The following is a 22,941-nucleotide window of genomic DNA, read 5'->3' as shown; positions in this document are numbered from 1 at the left end:
CTTGGACACAGAGGGATTAAACACTAAAGTTACCGTCCATCTAGTGAAGAGAGGAGAACCGGACAGAGGGAGCGTAGGAAGCCAGCATCCGTCAACTAGAGAGAGGGAGAAGCCCTCCACGATATTTAACAGGTGGAAGAAACAACCCGGGAGCTCCATCGGTCCACAAGAAATGCAGGCAGCCGGTGATGATGTAGTGGTAGCTAGGATAACTAGGATGCTGCTGGTAGAGTAGCTAGCTTAGCTAGCTGTACCGACTAGCTTGGCTAGCTAGCAGGTCATTCGTCTGTCCCTCGAGGATGATGACAAATCCGGTGAACCACAAGATGAAACAAGGATAGCGAGTGAAAAGGATCTGGCTACACTCATACTGTCACTGACCAAAAAGCAAATTGAACAATAAACTTCGGCGTCTCAACACTGTAACAAACTCCGTCGTTATTCCCCAACATCACCTCAGTCCACTCTGCGCGTAACTGGACAATATGCTTGGCGCCAAACCGTACGTGGACGCGGACAGTTCCAGAACGCGGACATGAGCAGAGCAACACAATAAACTAAACCAAGTCTTTACAGTCGGGTACATTAGTAATATTCATTTTTATTATTATTATGTGTAACCCTCTCACCAGGCTCGAATTTGACTCTCACGATATTACCTTATTTAGAATATCTGAACAGCATGGGATATTAGGTGAGAAGGACATCTCCAATAAGAATCCCTATTGTAAACTTGCTAGGGTGAATGACAAATAGGGTATTAACTTCAGATAGAATGATTATAGACTTGGTTATTGTTATAAGGATATGCTTTCCCATGCATTAAATGAAACTGAAACAGTAAATGACTCCACCAATACAACAGACATAAGGTTCAAGATCTATATTAATCAAATGTTCAATGTATCACATCAAAAGAAATACAAATTATAAACCCCAATGATTTTTCCACAACCCATGTCCAAATTATTTGCAAGCTTGCTTAAACCCTGGGCGCGCGTTGGAGCTCATAAAAAAATGACAACATACATAAAGTCCCGAAGTCCACCACACATTTGTAGTTACTCACTACTTGTAGATAATGCCTCAGCAAAATATAGCAGTTCCGTGCAGGTGTCCTCACAAGATCCACAGCGAACACAGCTATCAATGCAGCCAGTACTCGGTAGCAGCAACAGACCATCCGTTGGAAACCCGAACTCGTTGATCGTCACAAGCAACTCTCTCCAAGTCTTGCAGGATGCTAGGCTAACCTCTAGGATGTCGAATGTCTCCACAATGCGACGGCAGCTTCAGTCTCCACTTGGTCTTTCTTAACTAAATAATAAACACTCTCTTATAGAAATAAAATCAGGATTTCCCTTAAAAAAAACTCTGTAGGTATGGTTTTGTTCTCTCTTTATCGTTTCCTTTGGTCGTTTTTCCTTCACCAACCCCACTAACGTCTCTCCTCTCCCTTCTTTCAACCTTTCCCTCTCTTTTCTTTCCCAGCAACCAGTCCACTCTCCCATTGGCCACAACTTAACAAGTTACCTTATTGGTCAAAACTTTAACGAGATACGTGGGAAATTTAAACTTAAAAGTAAACCAACCTATTCACTTGTACATTTTTTTTTAAACATTGCTTCAAAAGAAATGCATTAATGACATTACAAATCAGGAGCTATTCGATCACCTTTTAAATCTAATACCAATGAATTATAACAAATAAACTCTATACTTGGTTTTAGCAAGGTATTACATATGTAAAACAAAAATTCGTTGTTTTTTAAAACAATATTTTGAGATCTGGGCCCATATCCACAAAGCGTCTCAGAGTAGAAAATTGGTCCTCTCTCTCCCAGACAGACTCATTTTAAGCCACTAACCCCCAAACAGAGATACAGCATGTTGGTTGTGGTTAACACAATGACAACTAATTCTTGAATGTACATCTGCCGCTCTCTCAGATAAATAAGTACTACTGCTAGGTTTTACACAGTCAAATGTAACATTTTTTATAAATAATAACATGCCATTTAAAATTATGCTTCAAATGAAAACAGAGATGACTGCATTACAATATAAACAGTAGGCTATAGGCCTATTTCAATTATATTGACATACGTTTCATGTTCAATATATTGAGTTCTATTTTGCTACTTGTAGACTACGGTCTGTAATTTGTCTCAATATATTTCATGATGTGTAGCCTAACATGTGAACAATGATGTGCCAAATCTGTGATTTAGAATAAGCCGCCTCAATATTTGCAGCCGTAGGTGGTAATATCTCTCTAGGAGCTGATCCGTCATCAGTATTGTGAAATAATTATAATGTTAATGAAAGATTTGAATGGAGAAAACTGATCCAAGAGCAGCGCCATTGAGTTCTATTTTGCTACTCTATTGTGACTAGGCAATCAGGATATAGATTACATCTCCTCATCCAGGGAGTGCACACACACACACACACACACACACACACACACACACACACACACACACACACACACTCACTGACACACACACACACACACACACACACACACACACACACACACACACACACACACTCACACACACACTCACTGACAGACACACACACACACACACACACACACACACACACACACAGACACAGACACAGACACACACACTCACTGACAGACACACACACACACACACACACACACACACACACACAGACACAGACACACACACACACACACACACACACACACACACAAACACACACACACACACACACACACACACACACACACACACACACACACACACACACACACACACACACACACACACACACACACTCACAGGGAGGGAATGTTGTGTTTGTTTAATATTGTTTCAGGACTATGAAAATGGAAAAAAGGATTAGCCTATGGATTATGAAAACAACAAAAATAAATGGTAAAATGGGAGAGGAGAAATGACTAGAGACAGTGTTGTTTAACTCACTGACCATGACCCATGAGTTCTTCTTACCTTTGTTCACTAGAAGAGTCTCCCTCTCTAAACAGTATAGGTTGATGCATAGACTGGTCACTCTTCATGGACACACAGCTGGGTACAGGGGAGGCTGGTCTCTCCTGCTTGATTGGACTTCAACACAACAGAGACAAACATTACATCTCTCATTTACTCTGAGCTCAGATTTGGAAACATAACAAGAGTTTCATTCCAAAACGCTATATATCCATTTTCAGAAATGTTAGTCAATTAGCTTTTATTGCTTAAATAAATTATTAAACCACTACAAGGCTTTATAAAGGCGTCTAAAGTGTTTAATTTCCACTTACAAATGTCAGACTTGATTTTCCTTGATGAAAAATGTATCAACCCCTACAGAAAATATCCCTTAATTATAATCCACCTATAAATGCACATTTGCTATTGCTCCAGGATTATGTTACTGCTGTGAGAAACAGGGTCAAATTAAGATATTGCATCTGTAAATACATTCATCTTAAGGTAGCTAGGTGAGACGACCACGTATCACAGTCAAATTTACAGGATACGAACATTCCATTCCAGCTAAACAATGGTTTTAAATCACATCTAAAATCTACAATAGTTACATTGAAGGTACCTATTAGTAATCATTTCTGATGAAAAATCACAATTGTGATTTTCTTTTCTCCTATATAGCGTTTTGGAATATACATTCTTAAACAATATTGTCAGCTCACCTCTTAGTTTTGGTGTCATGTCCCCCAAAGAGACTCATTTTAGAGGCAGGGCCCCCCTCCTCTCTCTCTCCAGAGAGACTCATTTTAGAGGCAGGGCCCCCCTCCTCTCTGTCCCCAGAGAGACTCATTTTAGAGCACTGACCCCTAAACAGAGATGCAGCATGTTGGTTGTGGTGAACACAGTGACAATTAATTCTTGAATGTCAATTGTCCTCTTTTATTCATGATCTGAAACAGTTTACTAACAGACATATCGAAACAGTCAGGTGATTTAATGCAATTACTTTTTCTAACACAATGACTACTCAAAACCCACCAACAAGGCCTGAAAACTATCCCCAAAAAATGTTTCCCTGATAGGCCTACATCTTATTTCAGTAGCCTGGGCAAGATGTAAGCTGAATGATTTAGCAGCTTGCTTAGTTCAAATTGACAGATTCATTTATTTAACATGAACAGCAAGACGATTTTGAGGTAGGAAGTGCTTCTGTTGCCCAGTAGCCTGCTGGAATAGGCTACTGAGGATGGGGTCGTAATTTCAATCTGTATTAAATATTTAATAATATGGATATGAACTGAATAGGCCCATGCTTGTCAACAACAGCCAGGTTATTTTTATACCTGTAGCCTAATCTGGCTGACTGTTACCTTCAATCTAATGCATTCTAACATCTGATCAGCAATTGCGATAGAACTGTGACCATGGTGACACTTGATAACTTCCAATTGAATGAACTAAACACGGCCATTAATAATTACATAATAACACAAGGCTACAACAACAATAAACTGAAGTTAAAGGCTATTTATTACATCTGTTTCCAGCTCCAGGTTGGCTACACAAGTGGCACAAAATAATTTGCATCGACTCCAGTCATTTCAACATATTTATAGTATAAAATGGCAGGCTACAGTAGCCTAGACAGGCATAACAATGAATAGGCTACTTGATGGTCAACAGATCTATCATTCTCCACATTTAATGTCAGTTTCATTGTGGAGTTTTTCTCATAACAGAAGCACGTGATGGAGTTCCATAACTTCCATTTTCAAAATGTACACTCGAGAAACCCAAGAACTGAGCATGTGTAAAAACCTTCGCATGATATGGTTTTCCATAAGCAAAGTCGACATTAGAATGCAGTTTAAACCACCTCCGACAGAATGTATCTAACGTGCTCTAGAGCGCCTAAAGTAGTTTTCCTGTGATTTGTCACCTTATTTCTTGATGTGCATCAGTTCTACAACGTTAATATGTTTAATGGAATAAGGGTTGTAAAATAGGTGTCTCCATAATGACAATGATAATGGCCTACCTCATAACATGTAGGCCTACTGATTAGTTTCCACTTTGAAAACTGCTGTCTGTCAGCAACTCAGCTCAAGTAGCAGTTCTACTAACTAGTACTATCTCATTCCAGGTATTCATTCTTACTCTGTCCTTTAGAATAGATTATTGTTCAGAAATACTTAGAAACACTCACTTTATTTTTTAGTTCTCTCCATATAGTGTTTTCTGCTCTGTCGTCTCAAAATGGATCCTGTAAAAAAAAAAAACATTTACTTTCTGTTTCACTCAGCAGGCTCCACACCCTGATAATAAAGTGTTTTATTGGTATCTTCCACTAGATGGCAGTAAACACCTGCTGTAACTAGACTTTACAACAGTAAGTGTTATGTTTCTTGGTCCTGGTGACTCCTGGGAAGTGTCTCAGAGGAGGAGTGCTGACCTAGGATCAGGTCCCCCTGTCCATGTAATCTTATTCATTATGATTGTTTTGTCTCATGTCTCTTTATATTCATATACCCTGGGGACCATGTAGCTGTATTGAAATTACCTTGTTTTATAACCTTCTTTGTTGCTCAGTGGTACTTCAATTGGCCGGACCATGCCCAATTCTTTCACACGGTAATGCTCCAGCATCCACTCAGAGCTTATGCATCTAATGCATTCCTCAAATACTGCAGAGTTGTTAAGCAAGTCCCATCTTCATCCACATGTATTTGCTTATTTGTAAGATGAAACCTGAGGGGATCACTGTAGTGTGTCATAAATGCATCCAAAATGGTTCTGAGGTCCTCAACAATGCTATTCTGTACCGTAGCTGGGATGCAGTGTTCTTGGTGATGTTCTAAATAAAAATACAAATATTGTTTTTGAGACCTTCAATTAGCTGCTCAGTGTTGATCTCTGTGGCTTGAACATATTCAGCCTCTGGCAGACTCTCTACATTGCTCATGTCATCTTCAATGGGATCAGTCCTAATCTCAAATTCATCATGAGGGTAATTCTCATCTAAATTGGCGCTTGAAAGCTCTGTGGTTTTGGTAGATGTGTGACTGATAGGTTCTGAAACATCTATTTGTTTTCCCACACCCATTAATTCCACAGGTAATTAGAAAATGTGGTTCATGCTGGTGATAGAGGCCAATATGTGTGAGTCGTCCGGACACAAAGACAGTATGCTCGTTGCAAAGTGGACAATTGAAGAGAGTTGGCATTCTTCAGAAAGATTGTGAACCTTGGAATGATGGGATGGAATCATGGAGATCATTGGTACTCAGCCACTTGCAGACATCATCACGGGACCAGTCTTCCACAGCCACACTCAAATAAAAGTTGACACAGCGCAAAAGTGAAATGTATTAGTGTTGAGGCTAAAACAAAACCTATCCCACTCTTTCCAGACAACCACCTTTCCTCCTAAAATGTATTTATGGTTGTTCCATAAAGAAGCAGAGCTTGTCAGGAAAGGTGAAGATGTCTGTCTCTTATTTATCTGACGCCATATTTCTTATTATGGGACATTATGGGATTCTGCAGTCCCACATTTAAGTGTTGACTCAGATAATATGATGCTCCAAATGGGGCATTAAGATCTTCTTCCATGTCAACCCAAATTGGCCTATTAGAGTTCTCAATAAAGAGAGCCTATTTGGGCAGTTATAAAGGCTTCTTGCTATAATTACATGTTAGGGAGCTTTAATCCTCCATTCTAAGTGTTTACCTGTAATCTAGCTTGGTTCATCCTGGCCCTTTTAATAGTCCAAATGAATCATTTTGTCTATGGTGTTAAAGGTGTAGGCAGGTATGGACAGTGGAACATGCTGATGACGTAATTCAGTTTAGGAGCTTTAACCAAAATTCAACTGGAGTTGAATTTTGTTCAAACACTGTATTGATTGATTGATTGACTGCAAATACATTCATTCACCATTCAGTTAGTGTTGGAAAAGATGAAGGAATTACATAAAACACACTATAATCAAACTGTATTGATTGATTGATTCACTATTCAGTTAGTATTGGATTGACAAAGTAGTAACACAGAACACACTATAATCACACTTCAAATACATCCAAAGACTTTCTAGAGGCTAACCTGTTAGTAGATCCATAGCGAGCTTTAAACATTGTCTTACTTTGGTCTGAAATACAGAGGACAGAACAATCCGCCCCAATACACCAACCTGAAAGACATCAATTAGACACAAACACAACATAAACAACATGAGTATTCAATATCAAATGCATCTAACTAATCTGATCTGCTTTATGTATTCTTCTTTTTGTCAAGTCAAACATAATCTACATTGGGTCATCTGTGTGTGTGTGTGTGTGTCTGTTTTACCTGTTCGTGGTGGTTGATAAATTTTTCTATCCGAGTTCACAGCTCCCAAACTCTCCACCACTTAACTGGACAGGGGCAGGATTAGCCAGGTACTAAAGGGAGGAGGATGGAAGGAGATGGTGAGAAAGTATATCATGGGTTTAAATGACTACAATTTCTCAATATTGAGTCTAGCTAGCTAAAGTTAGCTAACGTTACAGTAACTTTAACTAGCTAGCTACTGTAGCTAACGTTAGCTAAAACGTACCAACATTTATACAACAATTACCAGCTAACATTACAGGCTATGTAGCTTGGCTAGCTAATGAAAAACCAAGAGTACATTACATGATGTATTGTTTTAAAGTTATTTGATAGTAGTTTGATGAATTATTATCTTAGCTAGCGAATAGCTAAGGTATCACTCACCTTTCACGTCAATCCGTTGCAGGTCATCTCTTATTGGTCGCGTCTCTCCAACCATCCGCGCGCTTCCCGCTTCCAGTTGTCTTTTGACCAACGGTCTCAATTTGAATTCTGCGCTGGAGCGCCCTTTACTCACGAGGGCGCTGCTGGTTCCAAAACGAACCCCTCTTTTGAAAAGGCTTCTTCAAAGAACCCCTGAAGTCTACAACGGTTCAACAACGAGCTGATGGCAGAGTATAGGCTTGGAAATTAATCTTAAGGTATATTTTTTACCTTATATTATCCTAAAGGATCCTACAGGAAGCTTTTCTTTTAAGAGTGTAGTTCACTTTTACTCATTTATCTGCAAAACCATGCCTTCCGAGTTGTAAAGGGGTGGCCAGCCACATAATACAGATAAGCTACTACAATTAAGGCATAAGACATAAGTATATATCATTTGAAAATGCAGACAAAATTGGCTTGAACTTGTCGTGTAATAACAATTTTGAAAAACACTAAAAAGGTATTCTCCCAAGGTCAATACTTCAAAAAATAATGAATCATAAAATGTTTGTCCTCTGTAGTTGCGTGTCTTTCTTTAAATGCTCGTTGTCCAATCAAATCACGCAATCTACAGATGGTGCATCAACCAAATAAAACTTTATTGATTGGCACATTTTCTGTTTAGAGATACTGAGAAATAACAACCAGGAAAGATAAATCATAAAAATATATGTTTATTTACATATTACAATAATTGTATAGCCTAGGTTTCATTTACAAACAGACATATTCACTACATTTGTTAAATTATTCACTTAATTACTTATATTATTTTCAGTAAACTCTTATTCTATAACATTTATTGTTTTAACATTCACACTGCTAGTTTTACACATTATATTTATATATATATATATACACACTACCTTCATTTATATAAATATAATATATAATGATCAATATATAACCATATAATATATATATATATATATATATATATATATATATATATATATATATATATATATATATATATAGCATTTACTATATAGACACACACACACACACACACAGCTAAGGTGAAGAAGGTGAGCTTGGCTGTTACACCAGCTAAGGAGAAGAAGGTGAGATTGTCTGTTACACCAGCTAAGGAGAAGAATGTGAGATTGTCTGTTACACCAGCTAAGGTGAAGAAGGTGAGATTGGCTTGAACACCAGCTAAGGTGAAGAAGGTGAGATTGGCTGTTACACCAGCTAAGGTGAAGAAGGTGACATTGGCTTGAACACCAGCTAAGGAGAAGAAGGTGAGATTGGCTGTTACACCAGCTAAGGTGAAGAAGGTGAGATTGGCTGTTACACCAGCTAAGGAGAAGAAGGTGAGATTGGCTATTACACCAGCTAAGGTGAAGAAGGTGAGATTGTCTGGAAGACCAACAAAGTCCCCTGTCCCCGAGGTGAAGAGGACACATTTACATTTACATTTTAGTCATTTAGCAGACGCTCTTATCCAGAGCGACTTACAGGAGCAATTAGGGTTAAGTGCCTTGCTCAAGGGCACATTTACGTCATTTAGCAGACGCTCTTATCCAGAGCGACTTACAGGAGCAATTAGGGTTAAGTGCCTTGCTCAAGGGCACATTTACGTCATTTAGCAGACGCTCTTATCCAGAGCGACTACAAATTGGTGCATTCACCCTATAGCCAGTGGGATAACCACTTTACAATTCAGTTGATATGCCATACCATACATCTACAATGTAGGATCATAGGTTTGTGTGATTTCTATGTACTTTCAGAGAAAAGGAGTTAGTGCTGGAAAAAGATGGTCCCTTGTCCCAACCTGTGGAGACAGAGGTCTTTCAGACCTTTTCCTGGAGTGAGACTCTGGCGTGGGGCAGAGGAGAAGGCACCTTTGATGACCACCTGTTAGAGGGCAACCCTTCCCCAGGCCAGAAACCTCAAAGTAGACCTCATCAAAGGTAGAGAAATCACCGCAATGTGAGGATTAACCCAATATCATGTTCACACTAGATGTCAAATATCAATCATTTCACAATTGACATGTTGTATATAGTTGTACCGTTTCTACAAGTCAATTAGTAAAGTAAGTACAACTCTGACATGTAAGCCTTGTCCGAGACAAAAGACAAAACTAAGAGAAGAAACCTTCTAATGTCTCCTCTTTTCAGAGACGACTTTCAACGTAAGAAGCAGGACCTCCTTGACAGAGGGACATGGATGGTGCTGTCAATGGCCTTGTTCACCAGCAGGCAAAATAAAATGAAGTTTGTACCAACATGCCTGGAGATGGAGCTGTGGAGGGGAGGATGCTGTGAGAAGATATTCTTCACTCTGAACTCCATGGCCATCTGCCTATGTTCTGATGCCACTAGAGGACATGTTAACAGGTTGAGGGTCGGCAATGATACCCAGATCATGAAGTGGAAGAAACAGGCTGAGGTAAGTGTGAGTCTTAAACATATGTAAACACAATTTGATTCATTGATTCATTGATTCAACACAACAATTTCATAATTCTATTATTTAATTGAATTTCTCATCTCAGTCAGGATGCTCTCAAATAGGCTTTGTCGTGCCCTCTCCACATCTTATACTTTTCTCATATTTTGTGTGTTCTTTCTTCCATATGGGAATGAATGCTGACAAATAAATGCTCATATTATTTTATTGATGAAGTATTCCACTAAATGAAAGAAGATAGAAATGAACTTTTGACCAATGCTAGCTGATAATATTTACTCTTCCATATGCGTTGTGTTCTTACATCTTCTTCAGTATGAGGTCTGGGATGTACACCATGTGATTTTCTTTGCCATATGCCTTTTTCAACAGCTTTTCTCTTTCTTTCTCCCTCTGTTTCTTTTCGTTATAGTTCCTTGCCACCTCGTCCAGGTGGGCTTTCACCCTCTCCTTATTCTTCCTCACTTCTTCCTTACTCTCTGCTTTTCTAGCTCTGAGCAGTTCTTTTACTTTGTTCTTCTCCAACAAGTCTCTTTCTTTCCTCTCCTTTTTCTCCTGCTTTGCCCTGACTCTCTGGGCGCGTTTAGTTTCCATCTGAAAGAGAAAGTCCATACATGTTGGTCAGTGATCTGAAATATGATTATTACTCCTTCTCTAGCATGCAGTCAACTTAATCTGTTGAATCTGATAGTATAACCATTAGGAGGTGACTTATGACCTCCCTGAACTGTGACTGGTTAAATGGAGTACTGTACCTGTGCCTGCTCTTGCTCTCTGAACCTCAGGACAGTCTGCATCTGGTACAGCTTTATGTACGCCTCCTTCATCCTCTCCACCACATCCCTCTTCTCTATTGCCCATCTCTCTTTGTCCCTTTGCATTTTCTCAATTTCACTACTCTTTCTCTCCCGCTCCTCTGTAATCTTCCAGTTCTCCTTCTCCATCTCTCTCTTTTCCATCTCCCATCCCTTCTTCTCTTGTCCATTCAGGCACAGAATCCTCATCTTTTCTCTTTCCAGAGCCTCTATCGCTCTCTCCTTCTCTCTCAGCTCAATTATCCACTCCTCTGCTGCCTGCGTGCTCCTCCTCTTAATCTCCTCCTTCTCCTTCATCCATCTTTCCCCCCGTTGATCCAAGAGGCTTCGTAGGCCAGCCTTGGCCTTGGCCCATCTCCCCCTGTCTTCCTTCCAGGCTACTAGGGTCTGATTCCTCTCCTGGTCTGCTTTGGCCAAAGCTGTCTCCAAACCATTTCTTATGAGGTTCCATCCATTCCTCTCTCTCACCCTCTCCTTCCCCACCCTTTCATTCTCAGCTAGCAGTCTCTTCTTGTTCTCCACTGTCACCTTCCATAACTTGGCCAAGGACATCTTCACCTTTGATATCTTTTCCACCATTGTTTGTTTGTCGGTCGCTGCGCTTTCTCTCTGTTTGTCCATCACCTCTTGCTGCCTTTCATTCTCAGCTAACAGCCTCGTGTTCTCCACGGTCAACTTCCCTATCTTGGCCAAGTGCAGTATGTTCTGCACCTTCAGCTTTGCCATCTTGAGCTCCATATTTTTTCTGTCTGACACTGCACTTTCTCTCTGTTTCTCAAACAACTCTCTCTCCAGCTTCCATTGGTAGCAGTTTACCTCAATAGAAGCCTCAGTCTCCCTTATCTGTCTCAGCAACTCTTCAATTAGCCTTTCTCTTTCTTGCTCTGGTTCCACCCTCACCTTGTTGACTTCCTCCAACACCTCTCTCTGCAGCTTCCACCGGTAAAGGTCTACCTTGTTACAAGTCTCAATCTCCTTTCTCATTCTCAGCAGCCCCTCCATTTCTCTTTGTCTTTCTATCTCTCGTTCCCCCCTCATCTTGTTGCCTTTCTCCATCTCCTCACTTTCAGTCATCTCTTTCTCCATCTCAATGACTTCTCTCTGCATCAATATGTATGGAGAAACATGTATTCCTTATTTTTTTTATTTTGTGTGAATCTTTTCCATGTCATTTTCTTAAAACTGTCTGGCCATGCCAGTTTTCCAACTTCAGTTACCTTCAGGCTAACTGGTATAATTTATTAAATGGTAATAAGTAGGCCTACCTTCACTGATTTCCTTAGAAGTCAAACACTTTTACACATTATTAAGTTCTAACTCACCTCTCCTCCGCGATGTCTGTCCACTTATGAAGATTTAAAAAGATATACACTTGAGTAGTTATGGTGTGGTGAATGGATATGCTGGTTGTTTTCTTTGGTTTGGAACTTGTTGTAGCCAAGTTCTAATTCCAAATTCTATGGTTGTAGCCTAGCTTAATTGTTGAGTCATAATGAGATTGGAATGTTGGCTTGAATTCTGTATTATGGACAAAAATCTCAGAATTCTGAAGATTTTAGAATTATATTTAAAACGTATTGTTTGTCATACATTCTATATACATCATTCTAGCCCTTGGATGCTCTCTCATAGTTATAAGTCTTATATTCTCAGCCCAAAATAAATTTGGTCTATTTCAAAAATATTCAAAATAAGGATTACTTTGTAAGTATTGGTTGTCATGGTGCCGTGAGGAAGCCTAGGCAGAGAGCTCTGTTAATATGTGACTGACCCCCCCCCCACACACACACACACACTCACTTAAAGACCCTGAAGTTTGGTTTGGAAACAACATCACTATTTGTCCTGGCAATGAAGGTCTGTCTTCTGGAACACTCATGAAAAAAGAGAATGGTTTTCGTTTAAGTTGTCCACTTTAAAAACCCTTCAGCTTCTTCTCGCTGAGTTGCTTGAGGACACGGTAGCGCTGTGGTGAGGAGGCACAAGATAGGTCCTTAAAATAACATAACTAAGGCTACTTAACACTGTAGAAACTCTGGAATCACACTTTGTTGGCATAAAGACACCCACAATCTCTCCTTCTATCTCGGTACATTCTGTGTTGCACCAACGAGTGTTCAGTCCTTGCACACCATATAATGGAGGGTGTCATTCCAAAATACCCCTTCGCTGCATTGAACCTGCTAATTACCGAGACAGTTGAACGTTAAAATGATTGAGAATGACTTTCACCACTAAATAAACTTCCACAGTTTGACAAAGACACATCAGGGGAAAACAGCTACTCGTATTAAAAACCTTTCATTATGGCGATAGCTATTTGCTGCAGTGACTGAGAGCCAATTGAGGCCCAGTATTCTCAGTGCTTCTGGGGCCTGTGCAGTGCAGGTGAATGGTGTGCGTGTGTGTATGTGTGAAATGTAGGATTGGCTGAGCACAAACAGAGCTACTTATTTTGGCAACGCATGAAGCAGAGTTAGCAGACAGCTTGAGTGATGAATGACAGGCTGCTAGGAGAGGCAGAGAACCCAAAGATCCTTCCTCACTCACACTCCCAGAAAAAGCTTTTGAGTTGCTGTGGATCCAGTGGTTTGTGTGTGTGTGTGTGTGTGTGTGTGTGTGTGTGTGTGTGTGTGTGTGTGTGTGTGTGTGTGTGTGTGTGTGTGTGTGTGTGTGTGTGTGTGTGCACGAGGCAGGCTGCCTCTGCCAACTCCTAATGAAAGTGTTGCTGAGGAGGAGAGTGATAACTCTAAGACAGATGTGCCTCAGCTCACCTGTGTGTTTGTATGTGTGTGTGTGTGTGAGTATGTGTGTGTGTGGGGGGGGGGGGGGGGGTTTGGTGTGGAGGAGGGATGGGAGGGGGGTATGATGAACACATGACATCTGTCTGTGACACAGGTGAGAGCTCCAGCCTCTAGCCCAGCCAGACTAGAAAACACTCATCTGAAATTGGACAATAAACTACAGTTTGTAATGAAATACAGGAATGTGTCTTTACCGGTTACTGCCACATCACTGAGCTTTCTACATCTGAATGAGTTTTCTACAGAGATGAAGCACAGTGGTCAAACAGCAGTGTTGACACTGTGACTATGGTGGGGCTGTTAAGCATGAAACACACTGAGAATCTCACTGCCGATATACTGCCGATGAGTACTTACTTTACATTACTGACTTTATTGTCCCCATGGGGACATTTTGTTGCACTATCATGCACATTTTTAAAGTGGCGTTTATACAGTAGACAACAAATTGACAATACAAAATTCATAACAGTTACATACAGTATATATCAATGAAAGAGACTAGCCTGCTGGCCTTACTGGTGGATAGGAACATTAGCCCAAGCTGTTTAGGAGGGATATCACACCTGGCACAAATGTTTGTCTAGTTCTGTTTTTTTCTGCCGGGGGGTGCCCTATACCTGCATGTCACGATCCTCTGGGTAAGGAGTAGACCAATACGCAGCGTGTTGAGCGAACATGATTTACTTTATTATACTAACGCACAAAAACCAAAACAATAGACGACTCGTGAAGTCCACAGTAACAATGACCGTAAAGGAACAAAAACCCACAAACCCAAAGTGAAACACAGACAGTTAAATATGGCTCCCAATCAGAGACAACCAGCAAACAGCTGACACTCGTTGCCTCTGATTGGGAGTCACTCAGTCACACATAGAAATGAACACAACAGAAATACCAACATAGAAATACACCCAATGAATGAACACACCCTGGCTCAACATAATGAGTCCCAGAACCAGGGTGTGACACTGCACCCAGAGGGGAGTAGTTCAAAGTTCAGGTACGGGGGTGGCTTGGGTCTAAAACATTTTTGTGAGCCTTGCTGAGGGCTCTGAACTTAAAGATCTCATCACCTTGCTTGCTGTGGTGATAATCCTTCTCAGCATATTTTTCTGTCTGACAGTGGCATTGCCAAACCAACAAAAAATGCAAAAAGTTTAAATACTAAGATTTGTAAAACACAGTCAGTATAGTACAGTTAACATTAAAAGATCCCAGCTTTTTGAGAAAGTACAGTCTCTGTTGACTCTTTTTGTAAATCAGGTCTGTAGATTTACTTTACTGAAGCTTAATGTCTAAGTGGACAGTCAGATATTTGTATTCCTCTACAATCTCTATGTTCTGACCTCTGATAGATGTTGCAGAAGTGGGTGTTGTTCGCTTCCTGAAGTCTATCTATGCACATCTCTTTGATCTTGTTGGTATTGAGGACCAAGTGTGATTCATCACACCATCCTACAAAGTCATTTAGTACTGGGCCATGACAGAGGGAGGCCGTTCCTTCTCTTGCTAGAACAAAAATGGTACCTGCTGCATGCCGACCCAGTAGCAACGAACCTACCGATTCTACTTGTAGAATAGCAATGCTTGTCAGTGGCCAATAACTTGACTTTGAGCCAGTCAGAGAGCACGAAACCCCATGTGGGGGAGCCAGCAATTATTTATTTTTAAAGAGGGCATTTTCTGCGTACATCCACAGATGAGCCAGTCACACTTCATATGCAATGTAGGCTATGGGATGGTAGCTAGATAAGTGCACAGACGCAATGCACACAACACTAAATACTTCCTCCAAGACAGCTAACCACTGTAGTTAGTATTGCCATTATAATTAAATCACAATGGATTAGATAGTTTCCATTAAACAGCTGCCTGTGTTAGCTGCCTAGTTAGTGCAATGTCCTTAGCTAGCTAGCTATGTTGTGCTAGCTAGCGAATATGCTAACATTAACTAGTTAGCTAAACATTTGGCTATGGGCTGGCACTGGCAATATGGGATTATGGAGAGTGCCTTAAATTGTTTCTTCATCATCTTGCTAGGTAGTTATCTAGTAGTGGCCATCAGCCTAGTATCAACAAGGGCTTTGTACAAAATAACGACATTAGCGCAGATAACTTGGAATCTAGACCATAAGCAATACGCACATATATGCATTGCCAAACAACGCTACTACCACCTTCTGGTTTGGAGTATTTTAACAAGGCTGAGTGGCTGACGACTTCCAAGGTCTTTGCTGTGTGAACAAATACAGTGTGAATACATTAGTGAATACATAAAATATGTATTCACTAACTGTAAGTCGCTCTGGATAAGAGCGTCTGCTAAATGACTAAAATGTAAATGTAAATGAACACATAAGAGATTGACTGCCGACACTGTTCAGAGGTGCTAAGTACTAAATAAAGGTGAAATAAAAATAAATAAAAAACTGTCGGCAGGCAAACGTTTGACAATCCAACCGGTGTGTCTGAGCTTTTAGAGGAGGGGAGACACCCTTCTGTGCGTCTGTCACAGCTGAAGACCAACACAGAGGAAGAGGGCTGTTGGTCTGAGAGGAGGAGTGAAAAGGAAGGTAGGGGGAGAGATCAGGGCCTAAAGTGCTTAACAGTCCAGAGAGAGGAGTGTGAGAAAGCCATCAAGGAGACCACACCTCTGTTAAAATGAAGAAGCACCAGTAACTACAACCACAACCCCCTCTGCTTCCTCCCCTGGCCCCTCTCTACTATCCCCTCATTACCACTGGTGGTCCTGGAGGTAGAGCTCAGTGTTGCCAGATTGGGTAGTTTCACACCTAAAAGAAATGCGATGCAAGAAACATACAAATCCCGCCCACCCAGCTCACAGAGAAATCTGTTAAAATGTGGCTACTTTTTAGTGGATTGGGCAGGATTTTGGTTCTGATTGTGCTAGAAAGTGGCAATATAATCTGGCAACACTGGTAGAGCTATACCGGCCTTGGGGTGGGGAAGAAAGCCTCCGAGCAGCCTCCAAGTATGCTTTTATATTTTCCTTTAAGTGGAAAACATCAGATTTGTTCATGTTTAGCCTCTGGAAGACTATACATAGACTGAAAACTCAGAATGGATCCTGCTGAACAACTAGCAGTGAGTAATGATAGGATGTGTCAACAGAACACTGAGGGATAGAGAGCAACTGGACATGCCTAGCTCTGGAACACAGTCCTAGTGGTGCTAGGCTTCTTCACTGGTTTATTTAGCTCTTAATGAAAGAAGAGAGAAGACAACGGAGGGAAAGACAAACAGAGAGGAAAGAGAAGGGGAAGCTGCTGGTACTTTGGGAGACGATGATGAGTTTGCTGAGGTGCCAAGATAATTCACTGTAGAACAGTAGAGGACTCCCACATACTCCCGCATAACTGACAGATCTCTGCTGCTAAGAGAGGCCCACACTCTCATACAGAGAGTACACACATAGAGCGTGATTTACCCTTTGGAGTCATGCACCGTATACCCTGACTGCACATGTACATATGCACGCACGCACACACACACGCACACACACAGACAGAACTGATTTACTGGCTCCCTGAAGGCCTGATAAAACACTGTCTGCATGACCTCACTTCCTGTTGCTGCAGCCAGCGGGAGGATGGATAGACATTAACCCGCTGAGTGGTAGAGGAGATGAGGACACATACACACACATTTCCACTCAGGGTGTTTTACTGGCTGGGAATCTGCCCCCCTGACCTTTCCCGTGTCATGCTTTAGGGGAGGTGGTCTGATCCAGACCTGTGACCCCCACATTGGCCCTCGAACAAATTCAATCAATTTGTCCTTGGGGGTTAATAATGTTTTCCATCCTATCTATCTATATACAAGTTATAAAACTGAACCTCAACTCTCAGTCTCAATTACAGTTCCAGCAAGTTTAAGAGTGATGTCTGACGTGATGACATCATGAGGTTTTCCAACTTCTATCCCTCGTCGCTTAAATCATCCTTCAATTTGAATTCATCTTAAATAATTGTTTGCCCGCTGATGTCTGCCTTTAAATTATAGTATGGCTATATAGGAAATGCCTTTTTGGAAGTGAACCCCATCACTCAAGCTTGTGGCGTAAAGCGAGTTTTAGAAGATACATTTTCAGTGGACAACTTTCTTCTTTAATCGGTGCAATGTGCCGAGGAGTGAGGAAATACCTGGCCACAATTCCTGGCAAGCCCTGGGAGAATCTACTTCCATATGGACCATGACTTCAGATCAGTCCTTAGCAAAGCTGCACTGTTGAAAATGGTCAGACGGTAATTACTACGAATGGCTTCTTCAAACAGGTAAGATGACAGAGGTACCGGGAGTCCAAGGCCAGACTCAGCGAGATGACGGAGCACGTGGCACCCTATTCACATTGAACTACTTTTGACCAGTGCATTATATAGAGAATAGGGGGTTGTAGGAGCTATTCATCATGTTTGTGTTCTATTGATTTAATCCCTATATTTACCTGTTTAGCACCTGACTGCCCCGCTGATTTACATTGCCCCCCCATTGAATATATAAAAGCCTGCCAGGTGAATGAGAAAATTAGCTGCAATTTTTAAAGGAACCGGTTGACTTTGTCTTTTAGCTAGCTAGGTCTTTTAAATTTGCAAAAATAAAAATAAAAAGACACACTTGATGAAGGACGATGATTATGAAGACTAAATACATAAAATGTAAATGTTTGAGGACAGGGTTTTGTTCTTTCTGGATTCCACTAGAATGACGCTATTAGAGATCTCGCACATGAAGCCCTACCTAGACTGCAAGTGCCGGCATTTTTTCCTCTGGTCTAAAATAAAATATCGCAATGCCCCAGGGCAGTGATTGGGGACATTGCCCTGTGTAGGGTGGCGTCTTTCGGATGGGATGTTAAATGGGTGTCCTGACTCTCTGTGGTCACTAAAGATCCCATGGCACTTATTGTAAGAGTAGGGGTGTTAACCCCGGTGTCCTGGCTAAATTCCCAATCTTGGCCCTCATACAATCATGGACACCTAATTAATATTAATAATATGCCATTTAGCAGACGCTTTTATCCAAAGCGACTTACAGTCATGCGTGCATACATTTTTTTGTGTATGGGTGGTCCCGGGGATCGAACCCACTACCTTGGCGTTACAAGCGCCGTGCTCTACCAGCTGAGCTACAGAGGACCACATCCCCTGCTTCCAATTGGCTCATTCATCCCGCCTCCTCTCCCCTGTAACTATTCCCCAAGTCGTTGCTGTAAATTAGAATGTGTTCTCAGTCAACTTACCTGGTAAAATAAGGGTAAAATAAAAAATAAATTAAAATTGTGTGGGTGGGAACTAGTGTGCCTGAGAGCACAGACAATTTTCAACCGTTTCATATCGTACTCTTTCTGTTAGTGACAATGATTTAAGAAAATAACGAAAATAAATGGACTAAAATTATTGGATTTCTCTCTTTTACTGGATTGTGTGCAATGGAATTATCCCCAGGTCACTAGTAAGTGGCATCAATAACTTTTTGTATTTGCCACTACAAACTGGTGAGATGACAGAGAGGTACCGGGAGGCCCAGGTCAAGGCCAGACTCAGTGTAATAATTGATGGAGGAGTGGGAGCAGGAGAGGTGGCCAGAGAGGTGTCCAGAGAGGGATGGATGAGAGGGGGCAGGAGAGTGGGCCAGAGAGGGATGGAGGAGAGGGGGCAGGAGAATAGGCCAGAGAGGGATGGAGGAGAGGGATGGAGGAGTGGGAGCAGGAGAGGTGGCCAGAGAGGTGTCCAGAGAGGGATGGATGAGAGGGGGCAGGAGAGTGGGCCAGAGAGGGATGGAGGAGAGGGGGCAGGAGAATAGGCCAGAGAGGGATGGAGGAGAGGGATGGAGGAGTGGGAGCAGGAGAGGTGGCCAGAGAGGTGTCCAGAGAGGGATGGATGAGAGGGGGCAGGAGAGTGGGCCAGAGAGGGATGGAGGAGAGGGGGCAGGAGAATAGGCCAGAGAGGGATGGAGGAGAGGGATGGAGGAGTGGGAGCAGGAGAGGTGGCCAGAGAGGGATGGAGGAGAGGGGCCAGGAGAGTGGGCCAGAGAGGGATGGAGGAGAGGGGGCAGGAGAGTGTGCCAGAGAGGGATGGAGGAGTTGGAGCAGGAGAGGTGGCCAGAGACGGATGGAGGAGAGGGGGCAGGAGACAGCCACTGATGGGGGATGAGGGGGTAAGAGCAGTGTTGCTCATCGGAGGCGTGTACCACTGACACATACACACACACACCAGAGGAGGCTGGTAGGAGGAGCTATAGGAGGATGGGCATATTGGAATGGCTGGAATGGAATAAATGGAACGGTATCAAACACATCAAACATATGGAAACTCTTCCATTTATTCCATTCCAGCCATTACAATGAGCCTGTCCTCCTATACCTCCTCCCACCAGCCTCCTCTGATACACACGTATACATAAACACACTAGGCATTCATGCACCTAAGGGTATTCTGTTGATGCCTCTCTCTCTCTCTCGTTGCATCCAATGGCAGTGTACGCGATAAGCTAATGCAAGGAGCTGCTTGTGGACTTGCCATCTCTAACGCAGTTCCACCTCCGATTTGATAGAATCTAGCCCTTCACATTGCATTATCCAGTAACCACATCAACCTTTAATCCACATCTTATACTTTTCTCATATTTTGTGTGTTCTTTCTTCCATATGGGAATGAATGCTGACAAATAAATGTTCATATTATTTTATTGATGAAGTATTCCACTAAATGAAAGAAGATAGAAATGAACTTTTGACCAATGCTAGCTGATAATATTTACTCTTCCATATGCGTTGTGTTCTTACATCTTCTTCAGTATGAGGTCTGGGATGTACACCATGTGATTTTCTTTGCCATATGCCTTTTTCAACAGCTTTTCTCTTTCTTTCTCCCTCTGTTTCTTTTCGTTATAGTTCCTTGCCACCTCGTCCAGGTGGGCTTTCACCCTCTCCTTATTCTTCCTCACTTCTTCCTTACTCTCTGCTTTTCTAGCTCTGAGCAGTTCTTTTACTTTGTTCTTCTCCAACAAGTCTCTTTCTTTCCTCTCCTTTTTCTCCTGCTTTGCCCTGACTCTCTGGGCGCGTTTAGTTTCCATCTGAAAGAGAAAGTCCATACATGTTGGTCAGTGATCTGAAATATTATTATTACTCCTTCTCTAGCATGCAGTCAACTTAATCTGTTGAATCTGATAGTATAACCATTAGGAGGTGACTTATGACCTCCCTGAACTGTGACTGGTTAAATGGAGTACTGTACCTGTGCCTGCTCTTGCTCTCTGAACCTCAGGACAGTCTGCATCTGGTACAGCTTTATGTACGCCTCCTTCATCCTCTCCACCACATCCCTCTTCTCTATTGCCCATCTCTCTTTGTCCCTTTGCATTTTCTCAATTTCACTACTCTTTCTCTCCCGCTCCTCTGTAATCTTCCAGTTCTCCTTCTCCATCTCTCTCTTTTCCATCTCCCATCCCTTCTTCTCTTGTCCATTCAGGCACAGAATCCTCATCTTTTCTCTTTCCAGAGCCTCTATCGCTCTCTCCTTCTCTCTCAGCTCAATTATCCACTCCTCTGCTGCCTGCGTGCTCCTCCTCTTAATCTCCTCCTTCTCCTTCATCCATCTTTCCCCCCGTTGATCCAAGAGGCTTCGTAGGCCAGCCTTGGCCTTGGCCCATCTCCCCCTGTCCTCCTTCCAGGCTACTAGGGTCTGATTCCTCTCCTGGTCTGCTTTGGCCAAAGCTGTCTCCAAACCATTTCTTATGAGGTTCCATCCATTCCTCTCTCTCACCCTCTCCTTCCCCACCCTTTCATTCTCAGCTAACAGTCTCTTCTTGTTCTCCACTGTCACCTTCCATAACTTGGCCAAGGACATCTTCACCTTTGATATCTTGTCCACCATTGTTTGTTTGTCGGTCGCTGCGCTTTCTCTCTGTTTGTCCATCAGCTCTCGCTGCCTTTCATTCTCAGCTAACAGCCTCGTGTTCTCCACGGTCAACTTCCCTATCTTGGCCAAGTGCAGTATGTTCTGCACCTTCAGCTTTGCCATCTTGAGCTCCATATTTTTTCTGTCTGACACTGCACTTTCTCTCTGTTTCTCAAACAACTCTCTCTCCAGCTTCCATTGGTAGCAGTTTACCTCAATAGAAGCCTCAGTCTCCCTTATCTGTCTCAGCAACTCTTCAATTAGCCTTTCTCTTTCTTGCTCTGGTTCCACCCTCACCTTGTTGACTTCCTCCAACACCTCTCTCTGCAGCTTCCACCGGTAGTGGTCTACCTTGTTACAAGTCTCAATCTCCTTTCTCATTCTCAGCAGCCCCTCCATTTCTCTTTGTCTTTCTATCTCTCGTTCCCCCCTCATCTTGTTGCCTTTCTCCATCTCCTCACTTTCAGTCATCTCTTTCTCCATCTCAATGACTTCTCTCTGCATCAATATGTATGGAGAAACATGTATTCCTTATTTTTTTTATTTTGTGTGAATCTTTTCCATGTCATTTTCTTAAAACTGTCTGGCCATGCCAGTTTTCCAACTTCAGTTACCTTCAGGCTAACTGGTATAATTTATTAAATGGTAATAAGTAGGCCTACCTTCACTGATTTCCTTAGAAGTCAAACACTTTTACACATTATTATGTTCTAACTCACCTCTCCTCCGCGATGTCTGTCCACTTATGAAGATTTAAAAATATATACACTTGAGTAGTTATGGTGTGGTGAATGGATATGCTGGTTGTTTTCTTTGGTTTGGAACTTGTTGTAGCCAAGTTCTAATTCCAAATTCTATGGTTGTAGCCTAGCTTAATTGTTGAGTCATAATGAGATTGGAATGTTGGCTTGAATTCTGTATTATGGACAAAAATCTCAGAATTCTGAAGATTTTAGAATTATATAAAAAAATTATTGTTTGTCATACATTCTATATACATCATTCTAGCCCTTGGATGCTCTCTCAGAGTTATAAGTCTTATATTCTCAGCCCAAAAGAAATGTGGTCTATTTCAAAAATATTCAAAATAAGGATTACTTTGTAAGTATTGGTTGTCATGGTGCCGTGAGGAAGCCTAGGCAGAGAGCTCTGTTAATATGTGTCTATCTCGGTACATTCTGTGTTGCACCAACGAGTGTTCTG

Source organism: Coregonus lavaretus (genome assembly GCF_964263955.1).
Source record: "Coregonus lavaretus genome assembly, contig: HAP1_SCAFFOLD_594, whole genome shotgun sequence".
In the NCBI taxonomy this organism is placed as follows: domain Eukaryota; kingdom Metazoa; phylum Chordata; class Actinopteri; order Salmoniformes; family Salmonidae; genus Coregonus; species Coregonus lavaretus.
The sequence above is the reverse complement of the archived record's forward strand: the minus strand, read 5'-3'. Positions refer to the sequence as shown.